General features: G+C 50.5%; 1 protein-coding gene across 6 annotated transcripts in view; it reads left to right on the top strand.

Annotated features, from left to right (window-relative positions):
* The window catches only part of ZNF536 (zinc finger protein 536), a 420,861-nt gene that overhangs the window by 44,027 nt on the left and 356,873 nt on the right, over nt 1-19,961 (top strand). For 3 of the 6 annotated variants that reach the window (XM_073885151.1, XM_073885150.1, XM_073885156.1), the window contains exon 2: nt 8,857-8,926. The exons of the other annotated variants lie outside the window; for them this stretch is intronic. The gene's annotated coding sequence lies outside the window, so the exon portion shown is untranslated. The remainder of the gene's footprint in view (nt 1-8,856; nt 8,927-19,961) is intronic. 6 annotated transcript variants of the gene reach the window in all.

Below are 19,961 nucleotides of genomic sequence, written 5' to 3'. Positions count from 1 at the left end.
GTATAGATTAAAGAGAAAACGGGCACTTTGTGCTTTCCAATTATTTCCCATTTCTTTTTCAAGATAAACTATTTCATAGACAACTTATGATTTGATGATGATATGAAGTCTCTTCTGTAGGGGGATAAATATTTTTAATTCAGGTGCTAATAAAATATATTCAAAAGCATTTGCAGTTTGAGGGATTTTTTTTTTCTTTTTTGCATTATTCCTTCTTTGGGGGCCAGGGTGGTCTCAGATGTGCCATCCCATGGAGTCTTGGGTTCATCTGGGATCTGCATTGCCCTGGATGGGGTGAGACATCGGGGGAGGCTGCCAGGCCTTGGCTGTCAGAGAAAACAGCCTCTGGGCAGGGCTGGGGTGCCCCTCCTGGACTTGTGCCCGGTGACACAGGTCTTGAACCTTGTGGGAGACATGCGCATCTGGTCTGTGCTTCTTACCCTAACCATCTTGGGATGAGGTGTGGGACCCCATGTGCAGAAAGGTGTTCTTGAGGACACAGACATGGAGGCTGTTGGATGTCTCTGATCAGTGGGCACTGGGCGAGCATGGCTGCCTCAGAGACCAGGCTCTGCAAGGCTCTGTGGTGGGAGGTGTTGCCCGGTGTTGGGGAACACTGCACGCACCATCGAATCAGCCCGTCTGGATTCAGACCCTGGCTCCCCCACTTACCTACTCTTTACCTTGGGCCAGTTCCTGCGTGGCTGGTGCCTCAATTTCCCATCAGTAAATGAACACGATGACAGCAGTGTCCTCCCAGGGTTGTTGGGAGTGTGGGGTGAGACAATGTGGGTCAGGATGTAGGGCTCTGGTTGGCACGCGGTAAGGGCTCAGTAGATGTGAGCTGGCACTCTTCCTGAGTTCAGGAGTGGTTAGGTCAACGAACAGATCCCTTCAGAAGTGGGGCATGTGTGCGTGCATGAACTCTGGCTGTTTCTTGAGTCGTATGCCTTTAGTGGCTCATGTCCTCCTGTCTCCATCCTGCACCCACAGCGTGGACTGAGTGACCAGCGCAAATAGTTTCCCTCCACCTTCACTTTCCCTCTCTTCTTTTCTCCTTCTCACGGCTGTTTTGACTATGAATTAATTGTAGGTTGGGGGACTTGCAAGCAAAAATCAAAGCCAATAAACTTCAAAAGGACGGTGGGGGGGGGGACCAGGGCCACCGGGGGCGGGCCAGGGCCGACCGGGGGTCGACTGGCGCTCTTGCGGCTTTGGGGTGGGGTGGGGTGGGGACTTTCCATGTGTCTTCAAAGGGGACACCAAGTGTTTCAGATTGTCACTTAAAAGCTCCTATGCAAAACTTTGGAAATCTGGGTGAGAGGCAACGGGTTCCAAAACAGCTATTTCTCTCCTTTGCCAGCAAGCATGAGCCCAGTGGAACGTAGAGTTAAACTTGGAATTTCTTGGCAAGGGTTAATAATCAATGTAGATCTCCTAACAAAGGAGATGCTGCCTTATTATACTGGGAAAGTTTTTTTTCTTAACTGTCAGTGAAGCAGTACTAATTATTACTCCAGTGTAAATGAGGTCATTTCCTATTAAGAGAACAAAATGCTTAGCCTCGCCTTGCCAATTCATACCAACTATTTTTCACACATACTCAGCTTTTTAGTTTTTTTTTTAATTTTGATAAAATCCATTCATTTGTATTAGAAAAGTGTAAACCATCGCAATAATAGTTGCCCATGATTACCCAGATGAGCTTTTGTAATGTGTGGGTTGTTTGAATACCATGTGTTAGCTATGGAACAATTAGGCAGCTGAATGGATCTTTAAAACAATCAGATACTTTTATCTCACTGAAAAAATACATTCCTTGGATGTGTACTGTTAAACCGTAAATTCCGGGCAACATTAAACTCACGTCACGAGAAGAACTTTCGGATATATGTTGATCAAGGACAAAAAGACATCCAAATATCTTGCCTTCATGTTTTCATTTTTTTATGCAAGCAAAAAGATTTAAGGAATATTGTAGCAAACAAAGGGTAATTGTTTTAGCCCAGATGTTGCTTTTGCACAACAAGCAGGTTACAATGTTCCCACAGAGCTGATGAGCCCAATCAGGGAAATGATTAAAAATTGATTTTGTCCCTGTAATTACAGTATGTAAACTACTTAGCTTGGATTGCAAAGGAAGTGATTTTCTAATTACGTATATACTCTGGTGTCTAATGATTGGTTTTTTGAAGTAATGAAGAGAGAGCACTAACGACTCCTTGGTGTTCTGTTGTTTAAGAAAGACCATCTTTAGAGTAAGCAGCAACAGACAAAGAGTTTAAATTGAATTTTCAACACTGTTAATGTGCACATGGATTTGTTTATTAAAGAGACAGGGAAGTAATTTGATTGGCTCTGAGCATCTTGGCTTTTTTTCATGCTAAAGCATGTAAAAATACATGCACCGGGGCGCAGGCTGACGGGAAGAAGCCTCCCCGCTCCTCTTCTATCATCCCAGCGCCTGGGCTGATACCACGGGGTCTCAGGTTCCTGCGAGCATCTGATGGCTGTGTATCCTGAAAGCATTTAGATCGAACAGGTATCAGATAGCTTCTGCATCAAAGTTACCTCTGTTTTAAAGTGAAAGAAGAGGCTTCCCTGGGAAGCATGTCTGGGCATCCCAACGCACTCTGTGTTACAGTATTTGTAGCATCCTCTGTGACAAATAGCCCGAATCCTATGACGTGGGGCTCTGCAACGGGGCGGCACCTGCCACCCCCCATATGCGCGTGCCACACGCGTGCTGCACACACTCACATGGGTGCTAGTCCTGTGTCTGCAGGCCTGGCTGCAGTGGGTCAGTGGTGGGAGCCCCGGGGGCGGGCTGACGGGGATGGAGGAAAGAGCTAGCGGAGTCCCGAGTGCTGCTTCTCCGCCTTGAGACACTTTGTGGCTGATGAGTAATAGCTCCTCAAGCACCTGTTCTGGCAGAAGTTAGAAGGGGGAGACCGTTTCTCAGCGGGCACAATGTGCCCTCCAGGAAGGGGGCACTGGCTCCAAGGGGACCCCGAGAGTGTGGTGGGGCCAAGGGATCAGGAGACGCCTGCCTTTGGGAAGACTGTTCGTTACTCACAGTTCCTAAGGGGAGGGGGCACCCCACACTGCTCGGGGCTGCTCGGGGAAGAGGTAGGGCCGGCGCAGAGACAGGGAGCCAGGGGAAAACGTGAACGAAAACTTTTATGGTGCTGAGGGAAAGGCTGAGCAGGGAGGGTGAGCAGATGTGGGACTGGCTAGTTTCGATAATTTCAGCAGCCTCTGGGATAGAGGGACTGTCTCTGGTTGTCTGGTATCTGACCCGGGAGTGATTAGGGCAGGGGAGAGGGGCCCGGAGTGGGAGAGCCTGGTAGAGGAGGAAGAGGTTGGGGCATGGGCTCTGGATCAGTGGGCTTGCCTGTGAGAGATGTGCTCCCAGAGGAATCATTTGCTCTTTTTAGGAATTGGCTAGTCCTGGGAGGGCAGTCTGTGCAGGGCCGGTAAGGCCCCAGATGTCAAAGCACCAGAAACACATAGTTACTGCACAGGAGCCCGTGGGTAGGCTGGTTTGGGAGTTGGTGCTCTGTGCCACCAGAGTCCCTGGCCATGATGAGCACAGGATGACTCTGGGTCCCCCTTCCTCCTGGTGTCTACTCAGCAAGTCTCATTGGCTCTCTGTGAAGAGCATCCTGAATCTACTTGCTTCTCCCCCATCATCATGGCTTCCACCCCACGTCAAGCCAGCATCATCTCTCACCTGGACAACTGCGGCAGCCTCCCCATTGGTCTCTTAGGGGGCTCCACTTTCAGCCCCTCTGGTCTGTTTTCCCCACAGCAGCCAGCATGGTCCTTATATAATGTAAATCATATCATGTTACTCCCTTGCTCAAAACCTGCCAATGGCTCAGAATGAAATCCAAATTTCTTACCGTGTCTGACAAGATATGCCCATCCTTTCCCATTTCCCTGCACACCATCCATGTCCTGGGCACACAGAATGTCTTGCTGCTCCTTGAATGTGCCATCTCCCTCCTACCCCAGGGCCTTTGCACTCACTATTTGTTTTGCTTATGGAGTTATTCCCCAGATTTTCACAGTGCTCACTCTCTCACTTTATTCAGGATTTTTATTTTATTTTATTTATTTCTTTTTGGTCAGATGTCACTGGTGAGAGAGGTCTCTGGTCCACCTTATCCAAAAACCATCTCTGTTCACGTCTACCGTTTTCCCTGGCTCTATTTTCTTCTTAGAGCATATTATTCACTGACATTACATTTTGCTTTTATTCATCTTTCCTTGGAAGCTGCTCACTAACACAGGAGTTCCACACAGACAGAAGCATTGCTTATCCAGGTCCCCAGAGCCTGGACATGAGCCTGGTACCCAGGAGCCACTTGGCAGGTGACTGGCTAAATGAGACCCATTCCGCTCTTCCCTGGGGAGTGCTTCTCACCTGGACTCCTCTCCTCCTGGGACCTTGGAGGGCCAGTGGCTCTGTCACTTGGGGCCATGGTCATCCCTTGGCCCATGGTCATCTTTTCCTTGAGAGAAAGAGAGTGCGAATCACTCAGTGGTGGGGAATGGAACATCTGAGTCCATTTTGAGGAGCTGTAGGCTTGTGGCAGGGCCCCTGTCCCCTAGTGGGCCTGGAGGATGCTCAACACTGGGCTGGTAGGGGCACCAGAACCCGGTGGGGGAGTTGCGGCCCTGCGGTGGTGCATGCTGGAGAACAGGCCAGAGCCCCTCATCTGGGCATCCCTCCAGGACTGCAGGCCTCCGAGGCACTGTCCCAGGAGGACTGGGGTGTTATCTCCGGAGAGCTCCAGATGCGTGTCCTGCTGGCCACACCCTTCTCCGGCGGAGTGCCGAGGGAGTCCAGCTGGCCCTCTCACCCGGCAGAATCCTTCCCCGACGCTTTCCTGGAAGCCAAGCAGTTTATCTGGTTCCCATCTGCCCCATACTGCCCAGAGCCCTCAGCCGACTGCCCGACTCTGGCTGCGGGGCCTCCGAGTGAGAGTGAGCCCTGGGAGGGCCGGCCCTCAGTCTGTTGGTCTGTCCAGTCTGTCCAGTCTGTGTTCCAGGGCCTGGGTGGAGCCAGGCGCTGACCTGGGGAGGGGGACTGAACCAGCTCTTCCTTCTTTCCCTCCATCCTCCATTGCTTCCCCTTCCTTCCGTAGGAGCCGGCACCTTCCCTCCTCTCCCCTTCCTCCTCCCCCTCCCCCCTTGTTCCCCCCTCCCCCCTCCCTTCCATCTATTCATCTTTCCTTCTGAGCTCCCCACCTTCATCTGTCTTCCCTCCTTCTGTCTCCATCCTTCCATCCCTGCTTCCTTTTCCCCCCTCCCTGCACCCACCCAACAGTTACTGAGCTCCAGCCCTCTGCCAGAGGTTAGGGACTAGGAGGTGAATGGGACACAGCCTTTTCCCCGAGAGCTGGGAAGGGACACAGGGCCTGCCCTCGGCATGGTGCTTGGCAGGCCCTTAGTAAATGATAACTCGTTACTACGATGGCCTTCTGGTGGCCCTAGTGTTGAGTGGGAGACAAGCATGTAATGACCATGGTAAGGCAACATGTTGTCCTAGAGGAAGGGTCATTACATCAAACCCAAGGGCCTCAGCCATGGTGGGGTTGCCGCATCTCTGCTCATCTCTTAGCTCTCCAGGCACCTTCCCTTTCAGCACCCGTGGGCCCAAGTCTGGGAGGCTGGGCTTCTGCCCCGTGAAGGTTATCAGCGCTTCCGCGTCTCCCCTGGGAGGACTTGGGAGGGAGAGGTGGGCCCCCATCCCTTTGTGAGGGGTCCATGCGGCCTCCTCCTCCCAGCGTTAGCTCAGGGAACAGGCTGGGCCTCTGAGTGGGCACTGCTTTGCCTGCAGAACTCACAGGGATGGGGATGCAGTGCAGGCCCACTGTGGGCCTGGCCGGAGCTGCCTGGCCCCCTTCCACTTTCTTCTGTTGTCTGGGCTCTTCCTGTCTGTCTTCCCCACTCCTCTTGGAAGTCTCTCAGAGCTCTCCACGGCCTCCCTTCCCTTGTGCTGTTCGAAGAGGCCTTGGATGTGCCCTAGGTTATAAGAGACCCCTCCCCAACATCCTGTCTTCCCTGTCCTCTCTCCCCCTTCTCCAAGTTGGGGCCCCCTGGCACATCTTCCTAGAACCTGCACTCCTCTCGTGTCGGGCTCTCTGAACCTTTGCCCTCCCCCGCCTCCATCTCTGTCTCCACTGAGGCCCCGCTGCACCGGCTTAAGGACTCAGCTGTCATGCTGGAGCCCCAGCCTCTGACACGCCTCTAGGCCCACATCGTGGCTTGCACACTCTTCCCACAACGGTAGCTTCTGTACCGCCTGGCAGACCTGCTTGCCCCTGGCCTGCCCCGGGGCCTGGCCCACGGTCGGTGTGAGTCACTGAATGAGCAGGTGTGAGCTGACTTTCAGGTGCCGGTGGCCGAGGGTGACCCCATGTGCACCTTCCCTGTGTTTGACGGGACGGTCGGGGGTTATCACTTTCCAGTAGGGGGGATTCCAGGCGCTGAAACTTGTCCATGGAGGGGATTCCTTTGGTGGGACGGCTGCTGCCCACCTTGGCCTTGGCCGCATGCCGTGCTTTTTGCTGCCTTTGTGATCTGCCCTGTCCCACCGTTCCCTGGATCTGGTGGTAGCTGCACCCCACTGGGCCTGTGGGCACTGTCTCCTGGGTGGCCCCCCTCCTCCATCCCCTCAGCGCGGGGTCCATGTGGGAGGCAGGGGCGAGGGGAGACCTCCCATCAGGGACCTGTTTCTGGTTATGTCACAGCGTTTTCTCTAAATGCAAGTTAATACTTGCATCAGGATAGCTGTTTCTCTCGTTGAGTGAGACAAAATTATTGGGCTGGTGTTTTCCTTCCTCCCCACCCCACATCGAGAGCATCAGTGGTCTGATGTGCTCTCCTTTGCCCGCTTGCAGTGGCTGTAACGACATCGGACCGTGGGAGCCCCTCTAGATGGTTCAAAAAGGTACCAGTGGCACTGACTCGATTTCCTTTCCCGAGATTCCAGCATGGCCTCTGAACACCTGCTCTGCTGCTATCCCAGCAGGAAGCTTTTTGGGCTAACCTGGCCCAGGCGGGCCAGCCCCCTTTGGCTAACCTCCCCCATCATTCGGGAGAGCCCTTACAAGGGCACAGCTCCCAATGCAGCCATGGAGCTTGCGCTGGGGCGATGACTGATTCAGGGCATAGGAGCTCCCATCACGGCCCCAAGGGCAGATGGCCGGTGCCGGTGATGTTCTGATCCATGGTGTGAAGCCAGTGGTCAAGTGGGCACGGGACACCCCAGGTGAAGTCTCCCTGTGTTCTCCCTGTCACTGGAATCCACAAAACTTCTAAGGGAACAGCCCCCGGAGAATGGTCCTAGAATTTTGCAAGCCATGAGGTTGAGTCTGTCCCCCACTTCCTGCAACCCCCTCCCTGAAGGTAAAGAGTCTTGTGAGCAAAGGCAAGTCTTCGCAGAGCCAGCCGGGTGCTGGGGACTGCTCTGCCCATCCCTGGGACAGACCGGAGAAAGCACAGCATCGAGCATTTGTTTTTCCTATCTCTGTAGATTTTAATGTTGAATGACACAGAAAAAACAGAATGCAGAAGATAATCTGATCAGGGAGAGGGAAGGAGGGGGAGAGAGAGACTTACGATTTCTTACCTTGTTGCAGATGGTTGAGATGTAAACTTTTGCTTTAGGTCTCAAGATAGGCAGGTAGAAGTTAGTTTACAAACAGAGTCCCTGTGACACTTTGAGGAAACACTTTCAGCACTCAGTCAGCCAACGTGATTTTGGTTGCCAGAAATCAGTGTTGGACAGAGTGTTGTGCGCCAGTAGCTTATGTCCACATTTCGTCATCGTGGGCTGGGGCTGCCGCCACGACCTCCCCAAGCGCATCTTCTGGTTTCCCATTCATAGACGTGCCCTCGAGCCCCTACTGGGATTCCACTTCTGTGATACCAGAATGTACAGCTTCGGCTTCAGTCAAATGTAACTTCTGAAAAGGGAACTTTTGCTTGCCCTGTAAAATTCCCTTCTGGAGATTAGATTCCAAATTGCACTGAGCCCGGAGAGGCTGGGCCCAGGGAGTGGACTGGATATCACAGGCTGGGGCTTGGCTTGATCCCCCCAGCCCGCAGGTCTGGAGCCACTGGGGGGCAGGCGTCTCGGCTTCCCCTCCAGGCCCCCATCTCGTCCGAGCGTGTCATAGTGGAGGAGCTCATCTACGGGGGGCTTACTTAAGATGGGAGAAAGCCAAATGCCTAGCTGGCTCTTGCTTTCTGGGTCTTGGTTCAGGAGGGAGGACTGATGCCACCCAACACCCCAGAGCCTGGGTCAGTGGCTGATTCCTGGTTTGGACTCACAGAATGCTGCCTTGGCCACCCAACAGGTGTGGTCCACTGAAATGTGGGGGGAATTGTGGTCTCCTGAAGAGGGCTCCTCAAATCAGGGAGAAAAAAGAACTCCTGAGTACTTCCTCAGTTCCTCAACCTTTAGAATTCAAGAGAGAGCGGGAGAGAGAAAGAGACGGAGACAGAGAGAGAGAGAGAGAGAGCGAGCCAGCCATTATTTGCTTATTTGCTTATTTCTTCTGTCCCATCTGGACAAGAAATGGTTAGATGCCCCGCCCCCTTCTCTTTTTGCAGGTGGCAATTTCCCATTAAAAGGAGCTGAGCAAATTGGGTTTATTGCAGCAAAGGTCACATAGTTCCCATTTTTAAATTGCTCAATGAATTGGGGCAGTGGGGCTATTAAATATTGTTAGACTCTCGACTAGCCTGGCAAATTGTTACCTTGGATGAATGCTGTTTACCTGTCTTACTGACGTCGATATGTCCGACATGGAGACTTGCTAACAGGTCCTATTTTTGCAGTTCCTGCCCACCACGGCTTTAAGAATACCCTTCAGCCAGGAGGGAGCTCCGTTTCTTTAAGACTTGCCTGGTAAGGAACATCATTTTGTAGTTTGTTGAAGTGGTGTCTGTCTGTGAGTTTGTGGCTCGTCCAGGCTGCCCTCGCTGGGCTGTAGACCCCCCGCCCCGTGCTGGGTAAGAGCTCTCCCAGCTGCCCCCTTCTCCTCCCTGGACTGAGATGGGTTGTGGAGAGGCTTCTGGATTCAAGGTTCTCTGGGATGGAGCGCGGCTCCCGGGGCTTCTAGGTGGGATGAAGGTATGATGCGAAGACTTGCTCCGGAAGTCTCAGCATGGGGTCCCCGACGGGGCAGAGCCCTGCAAGGGTGACTTCTTTCTCTCTGTGGGACATCCGGAAGGGTCGCTGTCCCCCAGCAGGTGGAACGGGAGCTGGTGGGGTTGCTGCCCAAAGCCAGGTGGCCCCAGCCAAGCACCACCTATGGCTCTGGGGCCCTCTGTGTTTGTCATCTCAGACCCGAGACTGCAGACTCGGTAGTGAAGTGTTTTCCTGGCATCGAAGCTGATAAAAAACTTACAACACAAACGAAGGGTCAGTGCTAGTGTTTGATGCCTGCCGCTGCCTCGTCAGGGCGCCCCGAGATAGCTCCGTCAACTCAGCCTCGGATCTCATCGGCCCAGCCCCCCGCCCCCCCCGACCGTGGGCCTCTGAGGTCACTACGTACCCGGGGAAATTGATAGCGGAATGATGCACTCAGAAATTAATTTTACGTTGTACTGAATATATATTTTTTTATTGTGACTTTATCTTGTTGAGAGAGTGCTTACTTCTGATTTTGTGGATATTACTGACCATGGATTACTTTTATTTTGGTTTTTACACAACAGTTATATTAGAAATTTGCTGTTTTATTCTTACCTTCTTAGTAAAAATCCTTTTATCACACAATGGGTAATTTATATCCATTACCAGGCCTTTCAATCCTTTTCAGTGAGGCTGTCAGTGCCGTTGGCACAGTAATGATTAATGTGATCTAATAATAACGTGCCATTATATTACCTTAGTAAAACATGTACCAACATCCTATTCGGATCTACCAAATTCATAGCTTCCTATAATATTTTTGTTGAAAGACAGGATTACTATTTTTCAAAGCTGATTTTTTTCCCCTTTAACATATTTAATGAAATTCACGATTCTCTGCCTTAGTAATCCAGGCATGTGATTGGGTTCGGTGGGTGAGTGTGATGTCTGTAGGTAGTGTTGTGATTTGTCAGGGAGAGGTTGGACAGTCTCAGAGACCCACGACCAGCTGTTCCTGGGTTGTTTTGCCTTGAAGAAAAAAAAAAATTGCTGGGTTGCCAGTCCCTTCTGACACGTAATAAGGAAGGTGTGTTTTAGATCAAAAGGCAAAAAAGTAATTTGTCTCAAAGAGTCCTTTCTTCCTCTCCCGTTTTATCCTCTCTTCTGTCACCTGCCTTGGTCTGCTGGTGAACAGGAGGGTAGCAGAGTCAGTGGAGGAGGAAGCTTCAAGCCCCTTTTTCTGGGGTTTGCCCCCACCCTCCGTCTCTGGCTCAGCCTCTCTGCATCTGAGGCAGGGTTTCTTGGCCTCAGTGCTGTTGACATGGGCTGGGTTACTCTTTGCTACAGGGACCCTTCTGTGCACTGTCGGACGTTTAGCAGGATCCCTGGTCTTCATACACTCAGATGTCAGTTGTATACCCAACTCCCCGAAGCTGTGACAACCAAAAATGTCTTCCGAAATTACCAGCTGTCTCCTGGGAGGGTGGGCGGCGGCACAACCATCCCCAGTTGAGAACCACAGGTCCGAGGTGGTAGGAACACAAGAAGATGGATTTTGGGGGAACTCACTCCAGCTGGAGTTGCAGAGCTTTGTGGTCCTTCTTCGGGACATCTTTGGCTTTGGGAGGGAAGATGTGGGGATGAGGGCTACACACTGCATCCTTTTCCTGGCTGAAACCCAGCCTTCTTCCTTCTTTCTCCTCCCTCCTCTGTCACAGAGCCTCGCCCCTGCGAGGGTCTGAATCTTAGCTTCTTCCACTTAAATCCCATTGTAATCACGACTGTGATTGATAACATTCCACCTTTTCAAAGGGCTTTAAAATCTGTGTCAACCAAGGATGACATTATTGTAGCACAGGCGAGATGTATTCAAACAATTACACACTCAAATCGAAGTGGGAAGGTTTGTCCTTCTATTCTGATGCTTTGTGACGTGGCTTTCACCAGCGCCTCGGCCCCTCAGCCCCCAAAACCTTTAGCAGGAAAATGCGTGGGGAGGAACAGGTTTTGCCCTTGATACCACTCAGCTCTGAAACAGTTTGAATATTTGGGCTTCTTAGGGCTAGAGGGTAGGGGGGGAGGAGAGGTTGTTGAGCACAGGAGAGAGAGAGATCCTTGCTTTTGATTCAGAACAAAAATTACTGCTGCAACATTGGTTCGAAATATGCAATCAACTGAAATCAGGAAAAGTATTTTGAATACAGAATTTATATTGAAATACTTGAAACTTGATACGTGTGCACCCACATACATGTATATATTTAAATCAAGGAAGAGAAGACGAAAAATAAAGCTTTTGTCATAAAAATATTGCTTGTAGTATTTGCCCTCAAATGATTTCTGCCACATCAGAATACATTTTTGTACTGTTAGCATTTCCAGAGAAGACACTCTTGTTTGTTTTTACAACGGATTTTTGATGATAACAACAAATGAGGAAATGGCTCTGATTTACCTTTGTTTTAGGAGGATTTCAAATACATTGTGATGTTTGGTGCAGGAAGCATTTTGGTGACCCACCAAACCTTCTTTACTGGTTTCTGGTCTGTCTCTCCCACTACAGCATAAACCTGGTAAGAGTAGGGCCTTGTGTGTGTTCTTCGGTGTTGCTTTCCACATTCCTGAAGGAGTGTCTGATGCATAGTAGGTTCTTAATAAAACTGATGACTGGCAGGATGGATGAGTCATTAAGTGGGTGGGTGGATGGATGGGTGCATAGGTGGGTGGGTGGATGGATGGTTGGGTGGATGGATAAATGGATGGATGGATGGATGGATGGATGGATAGGTAGATGGATGGGTAGATGGATAGATGGATAGGTGGATGGATAGATGGGTGGATGGTCAGGTAGATGGATGGGTGGATGGATGGATGGATGGATGGGTGGATGGATGGATGGATGGATTGTTTGATAAGTGGATGGGCAGATGGATAGGGTTCTATCTCAAACTTGAATCAAATCTTAGAACAGTAGGCCTACCAATCCAAATGAAATCCCACTTTTTACCATCTCTTCATCCCTTGCCCTCTTAAACATTTTTTTTTATATCTAAATGGTCAGTTATACAAAGGCATTCTCATTAGTTCTTCTTTTCAGTTCAGTTTTTAAAATAGAAAAATATGTTTAGAACTGTGCCAGGCAATCTCTGTAAGTTGAAACAACATGGGTGCCTTGTATAAATATCTTTAGACGTCCACGAAGGCACATACAGAGAAGACCGAGACTGAACACCTGGAGACAGAGCAGGAGAAGGTGACCTCTTTCAATGTGGTGCATGGACAAGGAGTTTATGAGGCTCAGAAGACTTCCTGTCCAGATGACTAGCTGTCTGTCTCCTGGGCGAGACTCTAATTTATATTGTATTTCATGTTCTTTTAGAGGCTCTCGTGTGTCCTGTACAGATTCTCCTTGCCTGATCTCTGTGGGACTGGGCAGTGCCCTGTGGGGTCAGCCATCCCGAGGAGACAGGCTGAGGCTCTGGGCGGTGGGGATCCCAAGGCCAGACACAGTAGACACTGTCTACTGGAAACTTATTCCCAGTGATGAGGGCAAAATGTCACCATATGCTTGACTTGTAAATTATTGCACAGTGAACATCATAGCCTCACTGGTGTAAAAGCCACACAACCAGAAGAGAGAGAAATGACCCCTAGACCTGGCAACCTATAGCAAAGGTATGGACTCTGGAACCTCAGGTCTCCTGGTTAGGACCCTGGCTTCCCTCACTCACGAGTTGCGGGACCATCTGTCAAGGGACTTAGTCTTGTGCCTCAGTTTTGTCATCTGTAAACTGGGGAATGACAATAGTGACAACATAATAGATTACACAACTAATCCATGTAATGTGCTTAAAACAATGCCTGGCTCCAAGTAGGCGTTTGATACACGCGTGTTGCTGCTATTTATTTGCATTTTCTCTGCTTAGTCAACTTTTCCCCTCTCTCTATGTATTCAAGATTAAGGAAAGTATGGGCCATTTTCAGATAATGAGCCTTTTCCCCTCGGACTCACACCAGAGCGAGGAGCCCCCCGGCGCTGCCAGGCGTGCGGTCTTGCTGGCACCCCTGGGGCCCGTGGTGGTTAGCCAGTTCACAGAGCTTCAGAAAGGTGGTGAGTTTCCAAAGTCAGCTTCCCCTTTGTGAAGGAGTATTGTTGACACGCCACTGGGGTTTGGGATTTACTTGGTGTTCGGGGAGCGAATTCCAGGGATGGATGCCACGTGGTCGTGGTGGGTGGGAACAGGCAGCTCCTGAAAAGGCAGAGGGGAGCTTCGTGATTTTTCTCTCCCACCCTTTGTGAGCTGGCCTGCTTTGCGTCATGGCTCCATTTTATATTTTTCAGCGTCCACTGAAATTTAACGTTTTGCTTTTGGTTTATTATGTATGCAAGGATCTGGCTGATAAGTACATGTGTAATTGTACCGTTGTAACCACTGCTAGTCAGCGACAACATATAATTAAACTCACCCTTGTAGTCATTGAACTTTTCCGTCCCTGACAGGATCCCTGACCACGCCAAGGAGGGTGTGTCTCCATGTGTGAGCCATGCACGGGCCTGTGTGGCCTCGCCTCCCCAGCCTGGCCCGCGGGGCACCCCAGTGCATCCTAGGGCATGCCCCCACATATGCACAGGCGCCTTCCCTTAGACAGTGGGGTGTGGGATGGAAGGGTGGGGCTGTGGAGCCTGGGGTGCCTCTGTTTTTGTTGTCTATGCCCAGATGATGATTGGGCCCAGAGTGGGTGCTCGGTAGACTTGAATAAATGATCTTAGAGAGCCCTTCATTCTCCTCTGAGCTCTCTTTCCACATACAACATTGGTATCCTTCCCCTCATTTTCTTTTTCGGGGTGATGCTTACTGCATTGCTTTTGTACGCTAAGCCAGGGGTTGGTAAACTATGGCCTGTGGGTCATACCTGGCATACTGCCTATTTTTTCAACATGTAAAAAAACTTCTACAAATTGTAATGAAATATACATAACACTTACTATCTCTTTCTGTTAAACATTTAACATTTTTCAAGTGTGCAGCTCAGGAGCATTAAGTTCACTCACACTGTCGCGCAACCCTCCCCACCGTCCATCCCCAGAACTTTTTCATTTACCCGAACGAATTCTGAACCCACTAAACAATAAGCCCCTATAACTTTCTCCCTCCAGCCCCTGGAAACTACCATTCTACTTTCTGTCTCTATACATTTCTGCCTCTATAAATCTGACTATTCTAGGTATCTCACAGAGGTAGAATCATACGGTACTTTTCTTTTGTGACCGATTTACTTTGCTTAGCATAATGTCCTCAAGGTTCATCCACAATGGGGCATGTGACAGGATTTCCTTTCTTTTTAAGGCTGAATAGTATTCCACTGTGTGTGTGTGTGTGTGTGTGTGTGTGTATACATACCACATATTGTTTATCCATTCATCTGTGGACACTTGGGTTGTTTCCATGTCTTGGCTATTGTGAATAATGCTGCTATAAACGTGGGCATACAAATATTTCTTTAAGACCCTGCTTTCAACTCTTCTGGATATATACCCCAAAGTGAGATTGCCGGATCGTATGGTAGCTCTGTCTGTAAATTTTTTAGGCATCTCTATAGCTGCTGCACCATTTTACCTTCCCAGTGTCAGTGCACAAGGATTTCAGTTTCTCCACATCCTTCCCAACACTTGTTTTCTGAATTGTTGAGGGTCACCTTCCTAATGGGTGTGAGCTGATATGTTATTGTGGTTCTGTCTGTTTTTGTATGGCGTATGAGCTAAGAATGGCTTTTATATTTCTCAGTGATTGAAAAAAATCAAAAGAAAAACAATATCCCGTGACATGTGAAAGGTAGATGAAATTCAGATTTCCATGTTCATACAGAAGATTTTCTAGGGATCCAGGCACTCTAATTCCTTTTTGGATCACCTCTGGCTGCTCCATGATGTACTGACAGGCTGTGTGACCTGCGAAGCCTACAATATTTCTCACCTGGCCCTTTACAGAACACGTTGGCCAACGCTGTGCTGTGCTAAGACCTTGCTGGCCCTCATCTGGCTTAATCCCCCGAGCAACCCACTCTGCAGACAAAGAAACTGAAGCTCAGCAAACATAGCTAACTTGTACCAGTGCCACAGCTGAACATGGCTAAACCAGGAGGCATGTGCCTGTCCCTGTGACCCTTGCATCTCACACTCGTCACCGTAAACGTAATCACTGGGAGCTTGCTCTGCATAGGGATCACTCACTAGGGTTTTCGTAAGCCCAAGATCAAGTCCTAGTTGAAAAAAAAAATGTAATTATATTAAAATGTGGTGTTGTCGTTGGGAGAAGTGGCAAATTTAGGGAGGAAACGAAGATGCGACGTGGTAGGAGGGGTCTGAGCTTTCCTTGATTTCTTATATTTGAATGCTAAGACCTATGCTTTGTGCCACGTGGAGGGACGGGCTTTCAACTCTACTGAAGAAGGACATGGTTCCGGGATGCCTGCATGTCTACACGCACAGCATTTCCTTGGGATTAGAAGGAAATCGATAACTTCTTCTTGCATTAAAAAAAGTGAATTATTTTCCCAACCCAGAGGAAAGAAAGCCAGGGTATACAGGAAAACGTGTTGATTGATTCTTTCCTCTTCATTCTTTCGATCACATGCTGTGTGGCATGAATCCTAGCACAGAGATCTTGGGCCGGCCCCACATCTTTTCCTCCGATCGTGGAGACATCTGCTGTCCCATTTCCCAGGGCCTGTCTCGGCATCTCCTGGTCTTCTCCGGCTCAGATGGTCAGCTCTTGCTACTGAGGGGTCAGACAGTTGTCGCTCCCTGCTTCCATCCCCATCCGCCAGCATGTATGCACTTGGTACCAGGAGCCTTCTGACATTTCTCCATGCAGAGGACCAAGTGTCGACAGTGATCTGTTCTTTCTCCGTTGGAGAGGAAAGTCTTCGTTGATTTTACATATTTGTCTGCATTATGGACATAATCCGTCAGTCCAAGCTTAGGGGATGTTGGGGGTCTCCAGGGAATATTTGGCCTTGGGTCTGTCTCCAGCACGGCGGTGTGGTTCTCCTGCTCCCTTTGGGAATGCATGACATTTCCGCCCTGTCACCACTGTATTTCCAGAGTGGGCTTTGTGCAGTTGCGATGTGAAGCAAAGCGGTGTCTTCCACGAGCTCTTGGCTGTGGTTTCAGCCCAGCAGAGCTGGGCTCCTACTCTTACAGCTTTCTGGTGCAATTCATTTTGCACAAAGGAAAGCCTGATAATCTGAGTTGTAGGATGATAATGTGATCGACATGTTAGCACACTGCAAGAAGGACAGCAGTGACTTTGGATTTTGAGTTTCGTCGTTAAAAATGTGCAGTGGTGCCTTATGCAAGGGGCCTGCATCTACTAGGTGCTTGGGAAGCGTCCAAGGAATGAATTGGTCTGGAATTTCCTTTGTGCCTCAGAGTGAGTGGGAGAATAGAGTGATAATGGGCTTTGGAAGTGGGGATATCTATGACTTTTGTTTGTTTGTTTCTGTTTAAAGATTAAGTTTGGGCCTTGGCCTGGTCTTGGTGTCTGCCTGCTTATTGCCCAGGAGGTGGTAGTAGGATGGTCCACAAATGCATCTGACTTGGGGTGTCCTGCCTCTTTTCGCCCTGACTGGCCTATTCTCTGGGTCACTGTGCTAACAGCTGAGCCTTTATCAAGAGTCCCTATGCTCAGCCCTGGTGGGTGAGATATGACCCCCCAAGACTGAGGAACGTGCAGCCCGGAGGGGAGGGAACTTTGCAGAGATGGAGTTGTGTGTGTGTGTGTGTGTGTGTGTGTGTGTGTGTGTGTGTGTTTGCAGGGGCAATGGCGGAGGGGTGTATGTGTTGAATTTTCCCTACCCCAAAGACATTTTTATTTTCTTCATAGAATATTGCAAGAAGATAATCAGGTTTTCCTCATGTTCATGTGTGTGGATTGTTTCATGTCTAAAATCAGTTAATAACACAGAATGATGCTCTTATGAATGAACTGGGCTTAACAGAGTTTTTGTTCCTTAACAAAATATAAATTAAGAAAGTATTGACAGTGAAAACCTAAGTTTGGTACATGCTGGAATCATCCCCAAGATTCTGTTTCTCCTCTCTAGGCCCCAATATGTGTGTCTCTAGACATGTAACATCCCCAGTATTATCAGGCAATAGGCAGGGTGATCTGTGGAGTCTCAGTCCACACCCAGCCTCAGGTTCCCACCTGGTTGTGGGGTGCGGGGTGGGTGTGAAGAGTTTGGACCACGTGGTGCCCATGGTTCTTTCCAAGTCTTACATAGAACCACCTAGACCAGGTGTCAGTAATATACACACAGTGCCGGGATCGAGGTTACCGTGTGGCCTCTGACTCTAGGTCTGGGGGACAGGGATCCGCATGCCCGACAGGCTCCCGGGCCATGCCGCAGCTGCTCTGGGAGCATGCTGTGAGCTACCAGGGCCTACATGCTGGTTCTCTGTCCCAGCTGCTGATTAGTAGCCCCTGGGGGGCGTCTGCGACCCACCAAAGTCTGGACCCCACCCCAGAACAATCCAATCAGCCGTACAATCAGGGTGAGCTGCTGCCTTAGGCAGCACAGTGGATCTTCAGCTGGAGGGCTTGTGAAAACAGGAATCCACGTTTTCTGATAGAAGGTCTGAGGCGGGGTCCAAGAACTTGAATTTCTACCAAGTTCGAGGCGACGTCACTGCTGCCGCTCCAGGGGCTGAACTGTGTAAACCACTGGGGTAAGGTCCTCAAGTAAGCCGATTGTCATTACACAGACCGTGAGGACATGGGGGCCGGGGGCTCTGGGACCTGCCAACCACTCCATCCGGGGTCGAGCCTGTCCGCTCCACTCAGAGAGCTTCCTTGTCAAGGTTCACTTGCAAAAGATTTCTGGGTAGAAAAACCACGTTTGTAAATGTCTGGAGTAAAGGCAAGACGTGTAATCATGGGATGGTGCCTACTGCTTCTCCAATTGAGAGGAAAACCGGGCAGGTTCCACGCTCCACTTTGCTGCTGGGAGTGGTTCTCTTTGTCCCTGAGCCTCCCCCGTCCTGCAGTTTTTCCAGCATGTCTTCTGGCCTCTAACTGCTCACACCTGTAAGGGAGGCCTGGTGGGGCATGGCCTCAGCTTGGGGTGAAGTCTTTTTTTTTTTTTTTTAAAGATTTTATGTATTTATTTGACAGAGAGAAACATAGCGAGAGAAGGAACACAAGCAGGGGGAGTGGGAGAGGGAGAAGCAGGCTTCCTGCCGAGCCTGGAGCCCGAAGCGGGGCTCGATCCCAGGACCCTGGGATCATGACCTGAGCCGAAGGCAGACGCTTAACAACTGAGCCACCCAGGCGCCCCTCGGGGTGAAGTCTTAAGCTGGGCGTGCCCATTGACTGTTCCCCAAGTGCCAGGCACTGTTCCCGTTGTAAATGCTTGATCTCATTTAAGTCTTATAAGGATCCCATGAAATAAGGACCATCGTGATCTCATGTTGTGTGTGTCCCAAGTGTTTGATGAAGCCTGTGTAGACCGCAGGGGCAGCCATCCAGACTGTAGGGACGTGAGCATCACTGTCGGGAAGGCCAATGGAGTGTGGAACCCAAGATTGGGCCTATCGGAGTTTTGGGAAGAGAGCAGAGCAGGGCCCCGGGCTCCGCAGGGCCGGGTGCTTGCCGCCCCGATGGGCCAGGTGACAGAGTTCAGAGCCCCTCACTGCCTCTGGGAAGAAGTCACCAGGGTTGTCCTTCTCGGTCACAGTCCCAGGTAGCCCAGGCCTCCTGGGGACCCCGGCCAGTGAGCTTCCTCTCGGGGGAGACCCTCTTCCTTCAGCCCTTCTCTGTGCAAAAGTGTCTGCGAGGAGAGTCTGGGAGCTGGCCAGGAAAAGGAGCGGTGGGTGGAAGTCTCCAGGGTTGGGATCTAGCTGCTGCTTCTAACCACAGGGTGCTGTGTGGGCCGGCCCTCCGCGAGGGTCCGCGCTGGCACCCCAGAGCCAGGGGGGCGCCCGGCACAGCAGGTGCTTGCAGAGATGTCGCCTTAGAGCTGGTTTGCTCCCCGTTCACCTCGTGTGCTTGGGGCAGAGTTGGGGGGAAGGAGGCACGCTCGGACACGCGGTCTTCCCCGCGGCCTCCGGGCCCTGTGGGGGCTGCCTGCAGGACGCTTTAGCCTTCCTTTTGTTGGCGTACCTGTGCTGGGTTCCCCGGGTGTGAACCCCGCGCTTTAGAGCTGGAGTTTGGCAGTGTTTAGAGGTCCTGTGAGGCCCCCGCCAGGGCGGCCCCCACCCCCACCCCCGCCGTGGCCAGAACTGTGCTGCCTCCCTGAGCTTCAGACACGGAGACCCTCCCCACAGCATCTCCCAAGTTGCCCTGGAGCCCAGTGCAACCTCAAGCCTGAGCATCCTCCCTTGTCGGCGTTCCGTCTCCAGCCTTCAAGGAGGGGGTTCTGCAGGAAGGCCTGTTTGCAGACCCTTCTGGGACGTCACTGGGCATCTGGTTACTGACGTCTCCTGTTGGTAATTATTTCATATGCTAGTGTGCTGGGCAAAGGCACACACGGGGAAAGTTGACATCTAGCTTCACGGAATTTCTACAAAAGTCATTTTCTTAAGAGAACACGTTTGACCCCAAGCCACTTCCTTTTTGAACTTTTGAAGGTTTAATGACTGAGCTTTTATTTTTTTATTTTTTCTTTAAATTTTTTATTGTTATGTTAATCACCATACATTACATCATTAGTTTTTGATGTAGTGTTCCATGATTCATTGTTTGTGTATAACACCCAGTGCTCCCTGCAGAACGTGCCCTCTTTAATACCCATCACCAGGCTAACC

The sequence above is a fragment of the Callorhinus ursinus genome, unplaced genomic scaffold (assembly GCF_003265705.2).
Source record: "Callorhinus ursinus isolate GAN/ISIS: 27379988/994484 unplaced genomic scaffold, GSC_fseal_2.0 scaffold61, whole genome shotgun sequence".
Lineage (NCBI taxonomy): Eukaryota > Metazoa > Chordata > Mammalia > Carnivora > Otariidae > Callorhinus > Callorhinus ursinus.
The sequence above is the reverse complement of the archived record's forward strand: the minus strand, read 5'-3'. Positions and strand labels throughout refer to the sequence as shown.